At 36.8% G+C, this 13,748-nt stretch overlaps 1 protein-coding gene and 4 non-coding genes across 5 annotated transcripts in view; 1 reads left to right on the plus strand and 4 right to left on the minus strand.

Annotated features, from left to right (window-relative positions):
• Positions 1 to 13,748, minus strand: part of LOC137641409 (phenoloxidase-activating factor 3-like) — a 152,005-nt gene that overhangs the window by 118,793 nt on the left and 19,464 nt on the right. The window lies entirely within an intron of this gene.
• Positions 5,359 to 5,499, minus strand: LOC137641718 (U4 spliceosomal RNA). The gene has a single exon (XR_011044581.1). It is a non-coding gene; the product is annotated as a U4 spliceosomal RNA (small nuclear RNA).
• LOC137641722 (U4 spliceosomal RNA) lies at positions 7,006 to 7,145 on the plus strand. Its single transcript, XR_011044585.1, has one exon. It is a non-coding gene; the product is annotated as a U4 spliceosomal RNA (small nuclear RNA).
• LOC137641707 (U4 spliceosomal RNA) lies at positions 8,392 to 8,532 on the minus strand. Its single transcript, XR_011044572.1, has one exon. It is a non-coding gene; the product is annotated as a U4 spliceosomal RNA (small nuclear RNA).
• LOC137641708 (U4 spliceosomal RNA) lies at positions 13,223 to 13,363 on the minus strand. Its single transcript, XR_011044573.1, has one exon. It is a non-coding gene; the product is annotated as a U4 spliceosomal RNA (small nuclear RNA).

Here is a 13,748-nt window from a genome sequence, read left to right on the forward strand (position 1 = left end):
CAAACGTGAGTAGAATTAGGTGTACGACGAAGGCCCTAAAGCCACAACTTTTATGTTTTGTTATGGGGTGGAATTTTTTTTTTTTCATTTTAAAAATGTCAAAATTTTCTTCACAAGTACCCTACAGTATTCAGATTTTAATTTTATGATTCTATTGCAGTACTGTACTCTATATATGAAACATAAGTGGTGGGGCCACCCTTAAATAGTTCCTCCTTTACTTAAACTAGATGGCTCTGTCACTCACTGTCCAAAGAAAAAGGCAATGTGTTTGACAGTAAGCAGAGTAATGGGGAACTAGATCTTCCTCATTCCTGTTTTCCTGAGGATAAACTTATTAGTTTAGCTTTTGATCTCGTGAAATTAAAGCTCTCTTGATGGACCTTGATGCTTATGGAGGTGTAGACCCAAATGGTATTTTTCCTTTGTCTTTCTATAAAGACTGCAGATCTCTTAGCACCAAAGTTATCTATCATTTTGCGCAAGTTAGCAAGAAGAGTAGCTTTGACCACTTGTTGGAGAATTGGTAATGTTACTCCACTATGTAAATGTGTTTGTGGTAGCTCAAGTCCAACTGATTACCGCCCCATTTCCGGATTTCCCATATTATCTACTTTTCTAACGTCTTTTGACAAAACGTCTTCATAGGTTTGCTGAAGGTAATCATCAGTTCCCTAGTCTGCAATTTGGTTTTAGTTAAGGCCTTGGAGCATGTGATGCCCTTCTTACAATCTCTAAAGCTGTACAGAAATCCCTTGATTGTGGGCAAGAAGTTCGTATGATTGGCTTAGATTTTAGTGCTACCTTTCACCGTGTTAATCATGAAGCCATTTTTTTTTTCAAACTTAAACAGTTGGGAGTGAATGGGTCATTTATTAGCATCATTACTGAATTTTTAAGTAATAGATCGCAAAGAGTTGTTGTTGATGAGCACCAGTGAGTATAAGAATGTGATATCTGCTGTTCCTCAGGGTAGTCTTCTTTCTCCCATTACTTTCCATACTATATACTACACATGACAGTGGTATGGCCTAGAAAACATGCTTGTTGCATATGCAGATAATGCTACTTTCTTTGCATCAATTCCATCTCCTGAATGTAGATTTGTCCAGTCTAGAAGACACCGAAGTCCATATCCATTGTCCAAATGCTGGTTATCTAGTAAACAGATATTTCAAAGGTCACTCATGAATGGCAGAGGCAAGAAGACAGTGTCAGTGCTGTAGTGTGACCATAATGCTCCTTTCCAACAAACATAGGACCAGGGAAAGCCAGGTTATGGCTGCTGATGAATCATCAGGTCGACCTATAGCGTGAACACCGAGAGTAGATTCCCCCAAACCCTCCATCCTAGCCTCACAAGGATGGTGAGATTGAAATACTGCAACTATCCAGCTTAAGCTTGTCTCGAACCCCAGTGCAGCAGACTGCCAGAAAGAGACGTTTCCTATAAGATACCACGACATTCAAAGTAATTAGGCCCTTATCCCATTATGAATCTCTTTATAGTCTTACAAGGAGATATTGCCAAATTAAGATAAAAATAATTGTATTTATAATTATGTTTATTCCCTATTCTCACTGGGCTATCTTCCCTGTTGGAGCCTTTGGGCTTATAGCATCCTGCTTTTCCAAATAGGGTTGTAGCTTAACAACAACAACAACAACAACAACAACAACAACAACAACAACAATAATAATAAAAATAATACAAAACAGAAATGAAAATAATAAAAATAATAATAAAAATAATAATAATAACAAAAATAAAAATAATAATAATAATAATAATAATAATAATAATAATAATAATAATAATAATAATAACAATAATAATAATAATAATAACTACAAGAAATGGAAAAGAAATTTGATAGAAAAATGTCTGTAAATAAGTTAAAATTAAGACTTTCTTAGATTCTTGCTAAGTAAGGAAAGGTTGCAAATTGTCTACTTTTATCTAAGAACACATACCATTTGTTCCCCTTGAACAATAATCTGAACAAAAGAGGCTTAACATGATATGAAAGTGTTTTGCAATACTTAATACCAGCCACAAAACAGCTGATATTTTTCATTAACAAAATTGTTTACACGAAGATAGGTCAGTCTATTGAAAAATATAAAATAATGCAAACATTTTTTGAGAGCTGAAAATAATACTAAGTCTTTTTTTTTTTTTAATAAGAAATTGTTTACGAGGATAGATTACCCAACTGAAAAATATGAAATAATGCCCAGTTCATTTTTGAGAGCTGAAAATAATACTAATTTAAAAGAAAAAATGTTTATATGAAGATAGGTGAGCCCACTGAAAAAAAATATGAAATAATGCACAATTCTTTTTTGAGAGCTGAAAATAATACTAATTTAAAAGAAAAAATGTTTATATGAAGATAGGTGAGCCCACTGAAAAAAAAATATGAAATAATGCACAATTCTTTTTTGAGAGCTGAAAATAATACTAATTTTAAAGAAAAAATGTTTATATGAAGATAGGTGAGCCCACTGAAAAAAAAAAATGAAATAATGCACAATTCTTTTTTGAGAGCTGAAAATAATACTAATTTAAAAGAAAAAATGTTTATATGAAGATAGGTGAGCCCACTGAAAAAAAATATGAAATAATGCACAATTCTTTTTTGAGAGCTGAAAACAATACTAATTCTTTAAAAAAAAATAAGAAATTATTTATATGAGGATAGGTCAGTCCACTGAAAAATATGAATTAATGCACAACTCTTTTTTGAGAGCTGAAAATAATACTAATTAAAAAAATTGTTTATATGAAGATAGGTCAATCCACTGGAAAATATAAAATAAAGTTTTTTTTTTTACCTAAAAATAATACTATTTTTTTTTTTAAAATAAGACTCACTGTCAATATTATATGAAATTATGAATAGAAAGTAAATATCATCAAATGTAAAGATATCACGAAAGCTGACACGTGAATCGTAATGAGCACAGAATATGTATTATAGCCACGAAAGGGAAAAGAAAACCTTATTCTAATAATAAGAAGAGGGAAGTGGGGAAAGGAAGAGTACCCCTGGATACAATCCGGTTTATAGCCCGAAGGCAGGTACTCGGGATGGGAAAGAATAAGGAAAAAGGGAGAAAGAGAAGTACAGGAGGAGAATAAAAGACAGGGGCAGACCCTCATGCGATGTTAGATAGTATTGTCAATTGAATTTAGTACTTTCGTCCTATTGGAGACATCGATGGACTCGCAATGAGAATACATATACAAAAAGTATTTAAACGGGAGAATTGGATTCCACAGCTGTCAGTCCAAGGTTGCCAGTTTGGTCTCTTTTGAAGGGGAAAAAAAAAACACAAATTTGGCCCTTTTTGAGGCCAAGGAAAAAAAATTCAAATTTGGTCTTTTTGTGAGGCTAAAAAACCTCAAATTTGGTCTTTTTGTGAGGCTAAAAAACCTCAAATTTGGTCTTTTTGTGAGGCTAAAAAACCTCAAACTTGGTCTTTTTGTGAGGCTAAAAAACCTCAAATTTGGTCTTTTTGTGAGGCTAAAAAACCTCAAATTTGGCCTTTTTTTAAAAATTGGTTGACATCTTGATAATTTCAGATAAGTAGGATTTTAGATAAGAGATACCGGATTTACGGAAAACAGACCTAGGGTGCAGTGTTGTCAGATGGGTTAGTCTAAAAATCCCCAAAACTTGTGATAAAAAATCCCCAAAACTCGTGCAAAAAATCCCCAAAACTCGTGATAAAAAATCCCCAAAACTCGTGATAAAAATTCCCCAAAACTCGTGATAAAAATTCCCCAAAACTCGTCATAAAAAATTCCCAAAACTCTTGATAAAAAATCCCCAAACCTCGTGATAAAAGATTCCCAAAACTCGTGATAAAAAATCCCCAAAACTTGTGATAAAAAATCCCCAAAACTCGTGATAAAACATCCCCAAAACTCGTGATAAAAGATCCCCAAAACTCGTGATAAAAAATACCCCAAAACTCGTAATAAAAAAAATCCCCAAAACTCGTGCTAAAAAATCCCCAAAACTCGTGATAAAAAATCCCCAAAACTCGTGATAACAAAACCCCCAAAACTCGTGATAAAAATTCCCCAAAACTCGTGATAAAAATTCCCCAAACTCGTCATAAAAAATTCCCAAAACTCTTGATAAAAAATCCCCAAACCTCGTGATAAAAGATTAACAAAACTCGTGATAAAAATCCCCAAACCTCGTGATAAAAAATCCCCAAAACTCGTGATAAAAACTCCCCAAAACTCGTGATAAAAATTCCCCAAAACTCGTCATAAAAAATCCCCAAAACTCGTGATAAAAAATCCCCAAAACCCGTGATAAAAGATTCCCAAAACTCGTAATAAAAAAATCCCCAAAAACTCGTGATAAAAGATTCCCAAAACTCGTGATAAAAAATCCCCAAAACTCGTGATAAAAAATCCCCAAAACTCGTGATAAAAAATCCCTAAAACACAAAGAGCCCCATTTCCACAAATATATTTTCTTCTGATTATGAAGCTTTACAAATATAGAAATTACGCACCATAAATGCTTACTCATCTTTGTTTCTTCTTCATAGAAATTTGTACGAAATATCCCCATCAGGAACCCCAAATTCCCCATATTTAGGAATAAATCCCCGTGTCTAGGGATAAATCCCCATATCTGGCAACACTGCAAGGGTGAGCCTATGATTATAACTTGTGACATTTGATACAAAGACTTAAAAAGGATCCAATCATTCAATAGTATTTCTTTGGGTATAGTCGTAAGGCTCAATACTACACAGTATTCTAGAAGTTTTATTCCAGCTGTTACCAAGTTGTGGAATGATCTTTCTAATCGGGTAGTTGAATCGGTAGAACTTCAAAAGTTCAAAGTTGGAGCAAAGGTTTTTATGTTGACCAGGCTGACATGAGTCTTTTTATTGTTTATTTATGACATATCTGTTTTTGATGTTGTTAACAGTTTATATATGACATATCTGTTTTTTACGTTGTTACTGTTTTAGAATGATTTATTGTTAACTTGTTCTCATCATCTATTTATTTCCTTTCCTCACTGGGCTATTTTTCCCTGTTGAACCCCTTGGGCTTATAGCATCTTGCTTTTCCAACTAGGGTTGTAGCTTGGCTAATAATAATAATAATAATAATAATAATAATAATAATAATAATATTGAGTATGGAAATTCTCCTTAAATTTCCTATAAACCCTTAGATATGTTTCCTATCTTTCCCGTCACCAAGTTAATAATAGATTTAGTTCGATCATCCTCATCGTAAGTAATTTAGAACTCCGATAACTTCCTATTGTATTCAAAAGGATAAGTTTATATTTCAGAACATTTCAAGATCAGTGGCCCAAGCAAGGGCTGATAAAAATTGCCGTCGTTGTCGGTTTTTCACGTCAACTAGGCGGGGTATTGGGAAAAGTTTTCAACTAGCAATAATCGCACCTCGGTTAGCCCTCATTGGTTACGATACTGCCACTGCGCAAAGCTAACGTCCTCAGGCCATCATTCCCAACCTCACTCCCTTGACTGACGTCTTGGAGTGGATTCATATTAACTTTATGCAAATAAAATAATAAACGAACATTTTGCAGCTATTAAAAATAGGTTTTATAGCTAGCTAGTAATTATAGGCACTTCCTACTCAAAAATTTTTATTGTATAAGGAATAACTAGACTACGATTAAACACTTAGACAAGGGAAAATTAGTTGGCACAGGAATACTAGACATGAAAATGTGTATAAAAGAATATTCACCCATCATAGGATAATAGATACTTTTTGTTGTTCAGTTGTTATACACCTACGTATTATTATTATTATTACTTGCTAAGCTACAACCCAACAGGGAAAATAGCCCAGCGAGGAAAGGAAACAAGGAAAAATAAAATATTTTAAGAACAGTAACATTAACATAAATATTTCCTATATAAACTATAAAAAACTTTATAAAAACAAGAGGAAGAGAAATTAGGTAGAACAGTGTGCCCAAGTGTACCCTCAAGCAAGAGAACTCTAACCCAAGACAGTGGAAGACCATGGAACAGAGGCTATGGCACTACCCAAGACTAGAGAGTAATGATTTGACGTACTAATTTCCCTGACGTCATGAGCTCCGGGTACTCTGTCCTGTTGGGGATGGAGGAGAATTCAGGGTGCAGTCGATGACCTGCTGAATCCAAGAGGAGACGGTATTCCTCACAACTGCCGTCTTGACCCTGCCAATACTGATAAGCACTTGCTTGATTTGAGGGCGAGCTTCTTTCATGTGTTCCAGATAGTGCCTTAACCCTCTTATAAGAGATAGTAACAGCTGATCAGAATCGATCAAAATCTGGAAGGCTCCGAACCTAAGGTACGCTACGGCCGGATTCCGAGTCTTGGCAATAAAATCAGGGACGAAGCTGAGAGTAACCTGGCCCCATCCCTTTGAATTGGCGATGTAATATGAGAGACCAACCAAACTGCTGACCCTCTTTGCACAGGCCTGGGCGAGAAGGAAACCCGTTTTAAGAGTCCAAGTCCCGATCTGACTCTCGGCTCAATGATTCATAGGGAGTTTCTTTCATGGAACACAGTACTTTGACTACATTCCATGGAGGTGGTCTCACTTCTGACTGAGGGCAAGGAAATTCCTATTTTCTACGCATGCAGGAGACCTTTGTCATCCATATACAAATGCTCCCAGGAGAATTCTTAGAGAATTTGAGTCAGAATAAATGTTTACAGACGTCCATGGCCTGTCAAATGTATTATTACTACTCCACAAGACCAGCCTTATCTAATTAGGTGTAAAACTTCTGGAACCGGTTGATGTTCAGACAAATACTTTTAAGCAGTGCTTTACGGCACAGGTAACATGCTATCTGTCAGCTAACATATTTATATTAACTATAAGCTGCATATAAGTTGTGTTATTTACATAAGATTATTATCATCTGGATTAATTTCATTAGTCAAAAGAGTCAGGATGAGGTTGGTGGGCTGTTGATGTTAGCTTTGCACAGCAGCAGTATCGTAACCAATGAGGGTAACCGAGGCACGATTATTGCTAGTTGAAAACCTTTCCCAATGCCCCGCCTAGTTGACGTGAAAAACTGACAATGACAGCAATTTTTATCAGCCCTTACTAGGGCCACTAATCTTATGCTCTGAAATATGCAGTTATGGGCCTGTGATCTTAGAAAGAATCCCAAATATACAAGTAACTCGAACCCCAGATCCAACTCTGACTTCAGGTTGCAAATATGCAATAACTGGCCTCATGGTGAAGGCTGAAAACAGCCTAGTCACTATCTTCTCTATGTCCTACCGTTCTGTTTTGCTCATCAGCGGATATACGGCTAGGGTATCTCCGTCTAAGAAAAGGCGTGTGAAGCTAACTTTATTTGCCATTTTTTGGAGCTTTACTATTAACTGGGCCTTGGTCCACCAGGCTATCTGATTCCTCTCCTACATACATACTCACATCCCCACTAACTTTAATCTCCCACGTCACGGTAAGGCCTCCATAACTTTTAGCATTTCTGTCAATTTGAGTTGGCCTACTTACCTATAATTAAAATACACAGAGCAAATGCTATCTATAGAATCAGACCAAGGGTCTTACCATCTCTACCTCACAGTTCTGAGGCATTGGGTTGATGAGCATGACACTAATCTAGGTAACAAATTGGCCAGAAAAGATAGATTAAAATAAGACCCCCTCGATTTAAGATAAGCTTACCTAACTGCTGCTTACACGCCTTTTGACTGGTCTTTACCCTGTACATGTACTATCACCTACTATGCACAGCTGATATTACAAATACTGCAATGTTCTAACCAATGGTTTCCTTCACACTGGCATTCACTAACTATTAAACTAATAACTAGTACGGCCACTTCAGTCTGCGTTTTGGTCACGAAGCCCAGCACTCTTAATTTGTTTTCCTGGAATATTGCACCCATTCCTCTACTCTTTATATCAGCTGTCACTTAGCTAACATCACAACATGCTATGTATCTATTGTACATACTGTTAATCCAGTACTGTCATTCCACATCAATAACTTTCAAACCTTGAGTTCACATCCTCTTCTAGTATACCTCTGGAAAGTAAAATGAAGCGAGTGAGCATAAGGGTGGGTTAAAAATTTTATTCAACTACTTTTCTATCTAGAAATTCTAGAAAATTGTTGTGTTAATTCCATAAAGGCCTCAAATAAATGAATCTAATAATAACGTTCTGTAAGCTCAATGCTGTTATACAAATTTCCTTCAGAGTTCAAACCCTTTACCTAATATATTTTCCTTTTAAAAGTAAGAAATCATAACGTGAAACACCAATACTTCAAAGTTGATCACAAAGTTGGATATTTCAGATATATTAAAATTAGTGGCCCAAGTAAGGGCTGATAAAAATTGCCGTCGTTGTCGGTTTTTCACGTCAACTAGGCGGGGTATTGGGAAAAGTTTTCAACTAGCAATAATCGCACCTCGGTTAGCCCTCATTGGTTACGATACTGCCACTGCGCAAAGCTAACATCCTCAGGCCATCATTCCCAACCTCACTCTCTCGTCTGACGACTTTGAAATGTATTATACAACAGCATGTAAACATATCAATTTGCATATGTTTTTCGGATATTAATTATATGAATTTTATTGGTCCAAATATTTGCAATAGGTATTAGTAATAACTTTTATAAAACTAATTATATATACAGAATTCTGTCCCTTTATATTAAGCATAGTTAAATTACCCTCAGACCAACCTGACGAAATTTATGATAAGGGGGCTGCCTTAAAAAAATAAACAAAATTCGGTCTGAAAATCCTCTTTTTAATATATACTTATTTTGGACAAACTATTTATTAGATAGATACTTGTTAATGCTTTGTTAAAATCATTCTTTTAGGACCCATTTAGCTATTTTGTTGTGATAGGTTCCAACTAAAGGTTCTAAAATTGTCTCTTTCCATTACAATTGGTTAGGATTCATAGTCAAATGTATATAATTACGTTACAGATCATCAAAAGCATACCTAAAAAGATCTATTTTTATGATTGAAACATTACTAAAAATTCCAAGTAAATTATGTCTACATAGCTATAAAAACGTACACAAATAAAAAAACACATACATACATGTATACATTATATATATATATATATATATATATATATATATATATATATATATACATATATATATATATATATATATATATATATATATAAAACCAAAATCCCTAATATCACATGAGGGTCTGCCCCTCTCTTTAATTCTTCTATTGTACTTCTCTTTCTCCCTTTTTCCTTAATCTTTCCCATCCCGAGTACCGGCCTTTGAGCTATAAACTGGGTTGTATCCAGGGGTACTCTTCCTTTCCCCATATTCCCCACTTCCCTATTCTTATCCTTATTAAACCCAAAACAAGTAACATTATATATATATATATATATATATATATATATATATATATATATATATATATATATATATATATATATATATACCTCAGTTTATGAGTAATTCGGAATACTTTCATTTTGGCATACAAACATGTAACTTAATTTTTGCATACATTCGTTGTACCGGTCTCCGAGCGACATTTTTGCCCGTAATCGCTTTTTTGTCGACAAGTACTAATGTGATTAGCATGCATACCCATAACCTACCCACGCAGTATTCATGGGCTTTTTTCCCCCATTTTGTATTGTATTAGCTAGCAACACCCCATTGCTTGCTCTGACCCTAACTTTTTCATTCTCTCAGCAGCACTAAATTCCAAACTTGACGGGCTGCCAACGCAAGAGCTAGCACTAAATTCATCTCTCGGGAATGTTTATGGAACTGTTATCTTGTAAGCTATATCTGTAACCTCATGTTCTTTCTCGAGCAGTGATTGTTATTGTTCGTCATAAAGCCATTTTGCACTGCGTTATAAACTTAACATTATCTTGACAATGGCCCCCAACATGATTGAAAAGGATGGTAGGAAGGAGAAAAATAAAATCATGCGACCAACCTACAAAAACTTCGTATTCATACTGCAACATCCATGATAGGTTCAATTAAATTCTCAACAATAAAGAACATATCAAAGCATTAGATGAAGATGAAGTAGAGCAGATACTGTCATTGACGGAGCAACGGAAACATGATCTTAACATTGAAAGTTATCAGTTTATCTGGATTGATGACAAGCAGTTCCAAAGAGGTAAGATTACTTAAAACACTAATTATAAGCATTAGTATTGCAGCTGAATAGGGGCAGTATCAAGAGAATGCACAAAAGCCTACAAAATTTCATAAAAGAAACGGTTTTGTTAAGGCGAGTACTGAATCTATTTAATAAAGCCAACAATGTGATGTTGTATGAACATGAAATTTTAAGGAAAATAACAAAGCAAACGACTCTGCAGAGGTTCATTACTAACGCTTAAGGTAAGAGTAGACGGGTTGCCAATGCAAGAGCCCGTGTTCAGCCAAAAGGGCTGGACAACCTAAGCAAGCAAGCAAGGTAAGAGTGTGAAAAAAGATAACGAAGTGCCCAGAAAGCATAAATTTTGGGTGATGCGTTTAGTAGTTATTAGTGAACACCGTTCTGGGGAGAGAACTCCCGATATTTTACCCGACATTCTCATGGAGGGACATACTCCTTCCAAGCAGTATCCCTTTCTTCCTTCTGCTCCTCCTCTCTCATCTCCTGTACCCAAGCCACAATTCTCCTCATAGGTAATATGAATTTCAATATTTTCCTTGTACAATATCAATTTGTATTATCTTTTTGTTATAATTTACTCTTTATATAAATTACAAACCTTTAATATGTATTTACAGATGTATGGAACACAAGAAGGATTTTCTTTTATTTCTTAAGGGAAAAATTTTTTGGTTTAAGAGTTTTCTCCAGGAAAGGGTTAAAGTTGAAAACTCCAGTATGACCGAATATACAAACACATATCTCATAATATATACAAGACTAAGTTGGCATGAAAATGGGAAGTCAGTCCCTTTTTTATGCTTTCATGTTGGCCCTATCGGCTGTTCTGAGACCTCCTACTAGCCTTATGAAATCAAAGGGATATCTCCAGGCCTATAGCACCTCCCATAATTTGATCTATGAAACCATAGCCCTGCAAGGAATTTACTCCCAATGCATCTATCTATAGATAGAGTTGGATTGAAAACACCTTGTCCATTGTTCGAGAGGCTTCCATACAATTCTATAAAAAAAAACACAGAGATAAGTCCAAACCTCATGTGTTCCCACCCAACCTACCCATGATCCAGTGTTATCAGGGGGCAGGGGAGCTAATGTTCCCCTGCAGGTCCCAGGTTTTGCTAAACTGGAGCACTTTTACTGGAAAACAGCATCCAGTGTAATGACAAAATCTTCAGTTTTTCAATCATGCAACCCAGCATATGACCGAGATCTTCAAACTTACCAACCAACCATTTTAGAACACACCAAAAAACCCGTGGAATCGCAAAAAGCTCCTGCTACCTGTCAAGCCCCACCTGCAATAAGCAAACCTCCAGCTGCCTCGAACCCCGCTCCTCCTATACCTTCCAGTCCTACCATTACTGCTATGGAAAAAGAAGAAACCACCAATGATGCTCAAACTGCCTCTGATGGCAAACACAACCTGGACTGCAACTGCACCAAGTGTCTCACCTAACTTTCGAAGGAGGCCTCTTCCACTTGAACAAGCTCTCCCTCATCCTAACCTGCACTAGAGAGCACAGAGAAGGGGCCTCGAACACCTCTTCCAAATTTGAAGTTACTACCCACCGTTGACATCCCCTTATATGTAGCAGTGGCGGACCTTGCAGCCTCCAAGCCTGATAATCACATCACCGTCAGAAGTTATGAAATTCCTACAGTCTCTGGGCTTTCACATCAACCTCGAAAGTCCAGGCTATCTCCCACTCCGGAATTCCAGTGACTAGGGGTTCCCTGGAGTCTAAAGTCACACATCTTTTCTCTACTAGACCAAACCACATGGGGAGTTCATCATTAGCTCTAAGGATCAGGACAGTGCCAGCCACCTGCAGTTGGAATCCTCTCTCATGCTCCTCAATCCCACCAAGAAGCAAAAGAAAGCAGTCATCCGATACCCCGCCACCCTGCCCCTGACCTTCAGGACCTCTTCAAGCAGAGTGGCAGATGCCGTACACTGCAAGACCAAATTCAAAGCTCCTGCTAAGGTCATTGCAACCTTCATCAGCCCAGTCCCACTTTCCTTCAATCTGGGAATATGGGGGATTTTCCCCAAACTGGACTACACACCAGATACACTCCGATGTTGAAGCTACAAGTGCTACGGGCATCACCACAAAGATTGCAGAGGACCCCAGAGTTTGTGGCATCTGCAGCCAACATTATCCGACCACAAGGTGTTTCACCATCCCCAAGAAAGAGGAGGAGACCCTTCCAAGATGTTCCAATTGTGTCTTCCCTCAAAAAGGTGTCCTGAGTGCCTGAGAAGGACTGCAACCTTCAAGGAGACCTAGCAGCCAAACCGTGGCCACCATCCAAACCCACCTCAACCACCAACACACTTCCATCAACCATCAAAACCTTCTTGGCCTACTCGTCACAAACCTCATTACCAACCTTCCTCTGTTCCTGATCCTGTCATCTTTAACTCCTCAGGACCTACACCTTCTCCTTCCCAACCCAGCCCACCCCCTTCCATACTCACCAAATTGATACCTTGACCCCTAAAGATCTGATCCCCATTGCCCTTTGCCTCTTTTCAAAGTCCGCCAAATCCATTCAAGCGCTTAGCCAATTCCTTCCTCCACCCCCCCCCCAAACAAACCCCTCCTTCTCCCCACCCCTTGAGCAGAGATTAGTTCTTATATCCATGACTGCTTCTTTCTCTCCTACTTATAATCCTTCCATCTCATCTCCTAGTCAACTATTTAAGATTGAGTTATTGCTGTTTCTGAAAAATATGAGTATTTAACATTAGCTTATCACTCCTATAAAGAGAAGTCTGTGATAGATCACTCCTCGGTAGGGAGTATTAATGTACCTCAATGTATAGCAGCATTTTTCTTACAGAAGATAAATTATTGTTAGATTCAGCCAAGTTAATAATAGTGCGTTTCTGTTATTTCATTAATCCTTTCTTATCATTCTTATGTAAAATTGCAATCACTTTCTATCCTATTGAAAGGATAACTATATTTCAGAACATGATAAGATTAGTGGCCCAAGTAAGGGCTGATAAAAATTGCCGTCGTTGTCGGTTTTTCACGTCAACTAGGCGGGGTATTGGGAAAAGTTTTCAACTAGCAATAATCGCACCTCGGTTAGCCCTCATTGGTTACGATACTGCCACTGCGCAAAGCTAACATTATCTGACCATCATTCCCAACCCAACTCTCTCGACTGACGACTTTGAAATGAATATATAATCCTCATGTAAGTAAATCAATATTCATAAGTTTTTCAGCTGGTAATCATCTTAATTCTATTTGCTTCTATATTTGCAATGAATAGTATCAAGAATCTTCTTAAAAACTATTGTTTGTACATAATCCTGCCCAGTTATTCTTGTAGAATTTTACACGGCCCTGGACTTGCGCCATGATGGCCTTCCCTGAACAGTGCTTGGACAAGTATGTAAAAAATCACAATAAAACAATGACTCCTGAATTTGACACTTTACAAGTAGAGAAAAAATATATAGTCACCTCTTTTAACTAAAATTTCCATTGAGGAGGCATTTCTATCA

Source organism: Palaemon carinicauda, chromosome 5 (assembly GCF_036898095.1).
Source record: "Palaemon carinicauda isolate YSFRI2023 chromosome 5, ASM3689809v2, whole genome shotgun sequence".
NCBI classification, from domain to species: domain Eukaryota; kingdom Metazoa; phylum Arthropoda; class Malacostraca; order Decapoda; family Palaemonidae; genus Palaemon; species Palaemon carinicauda.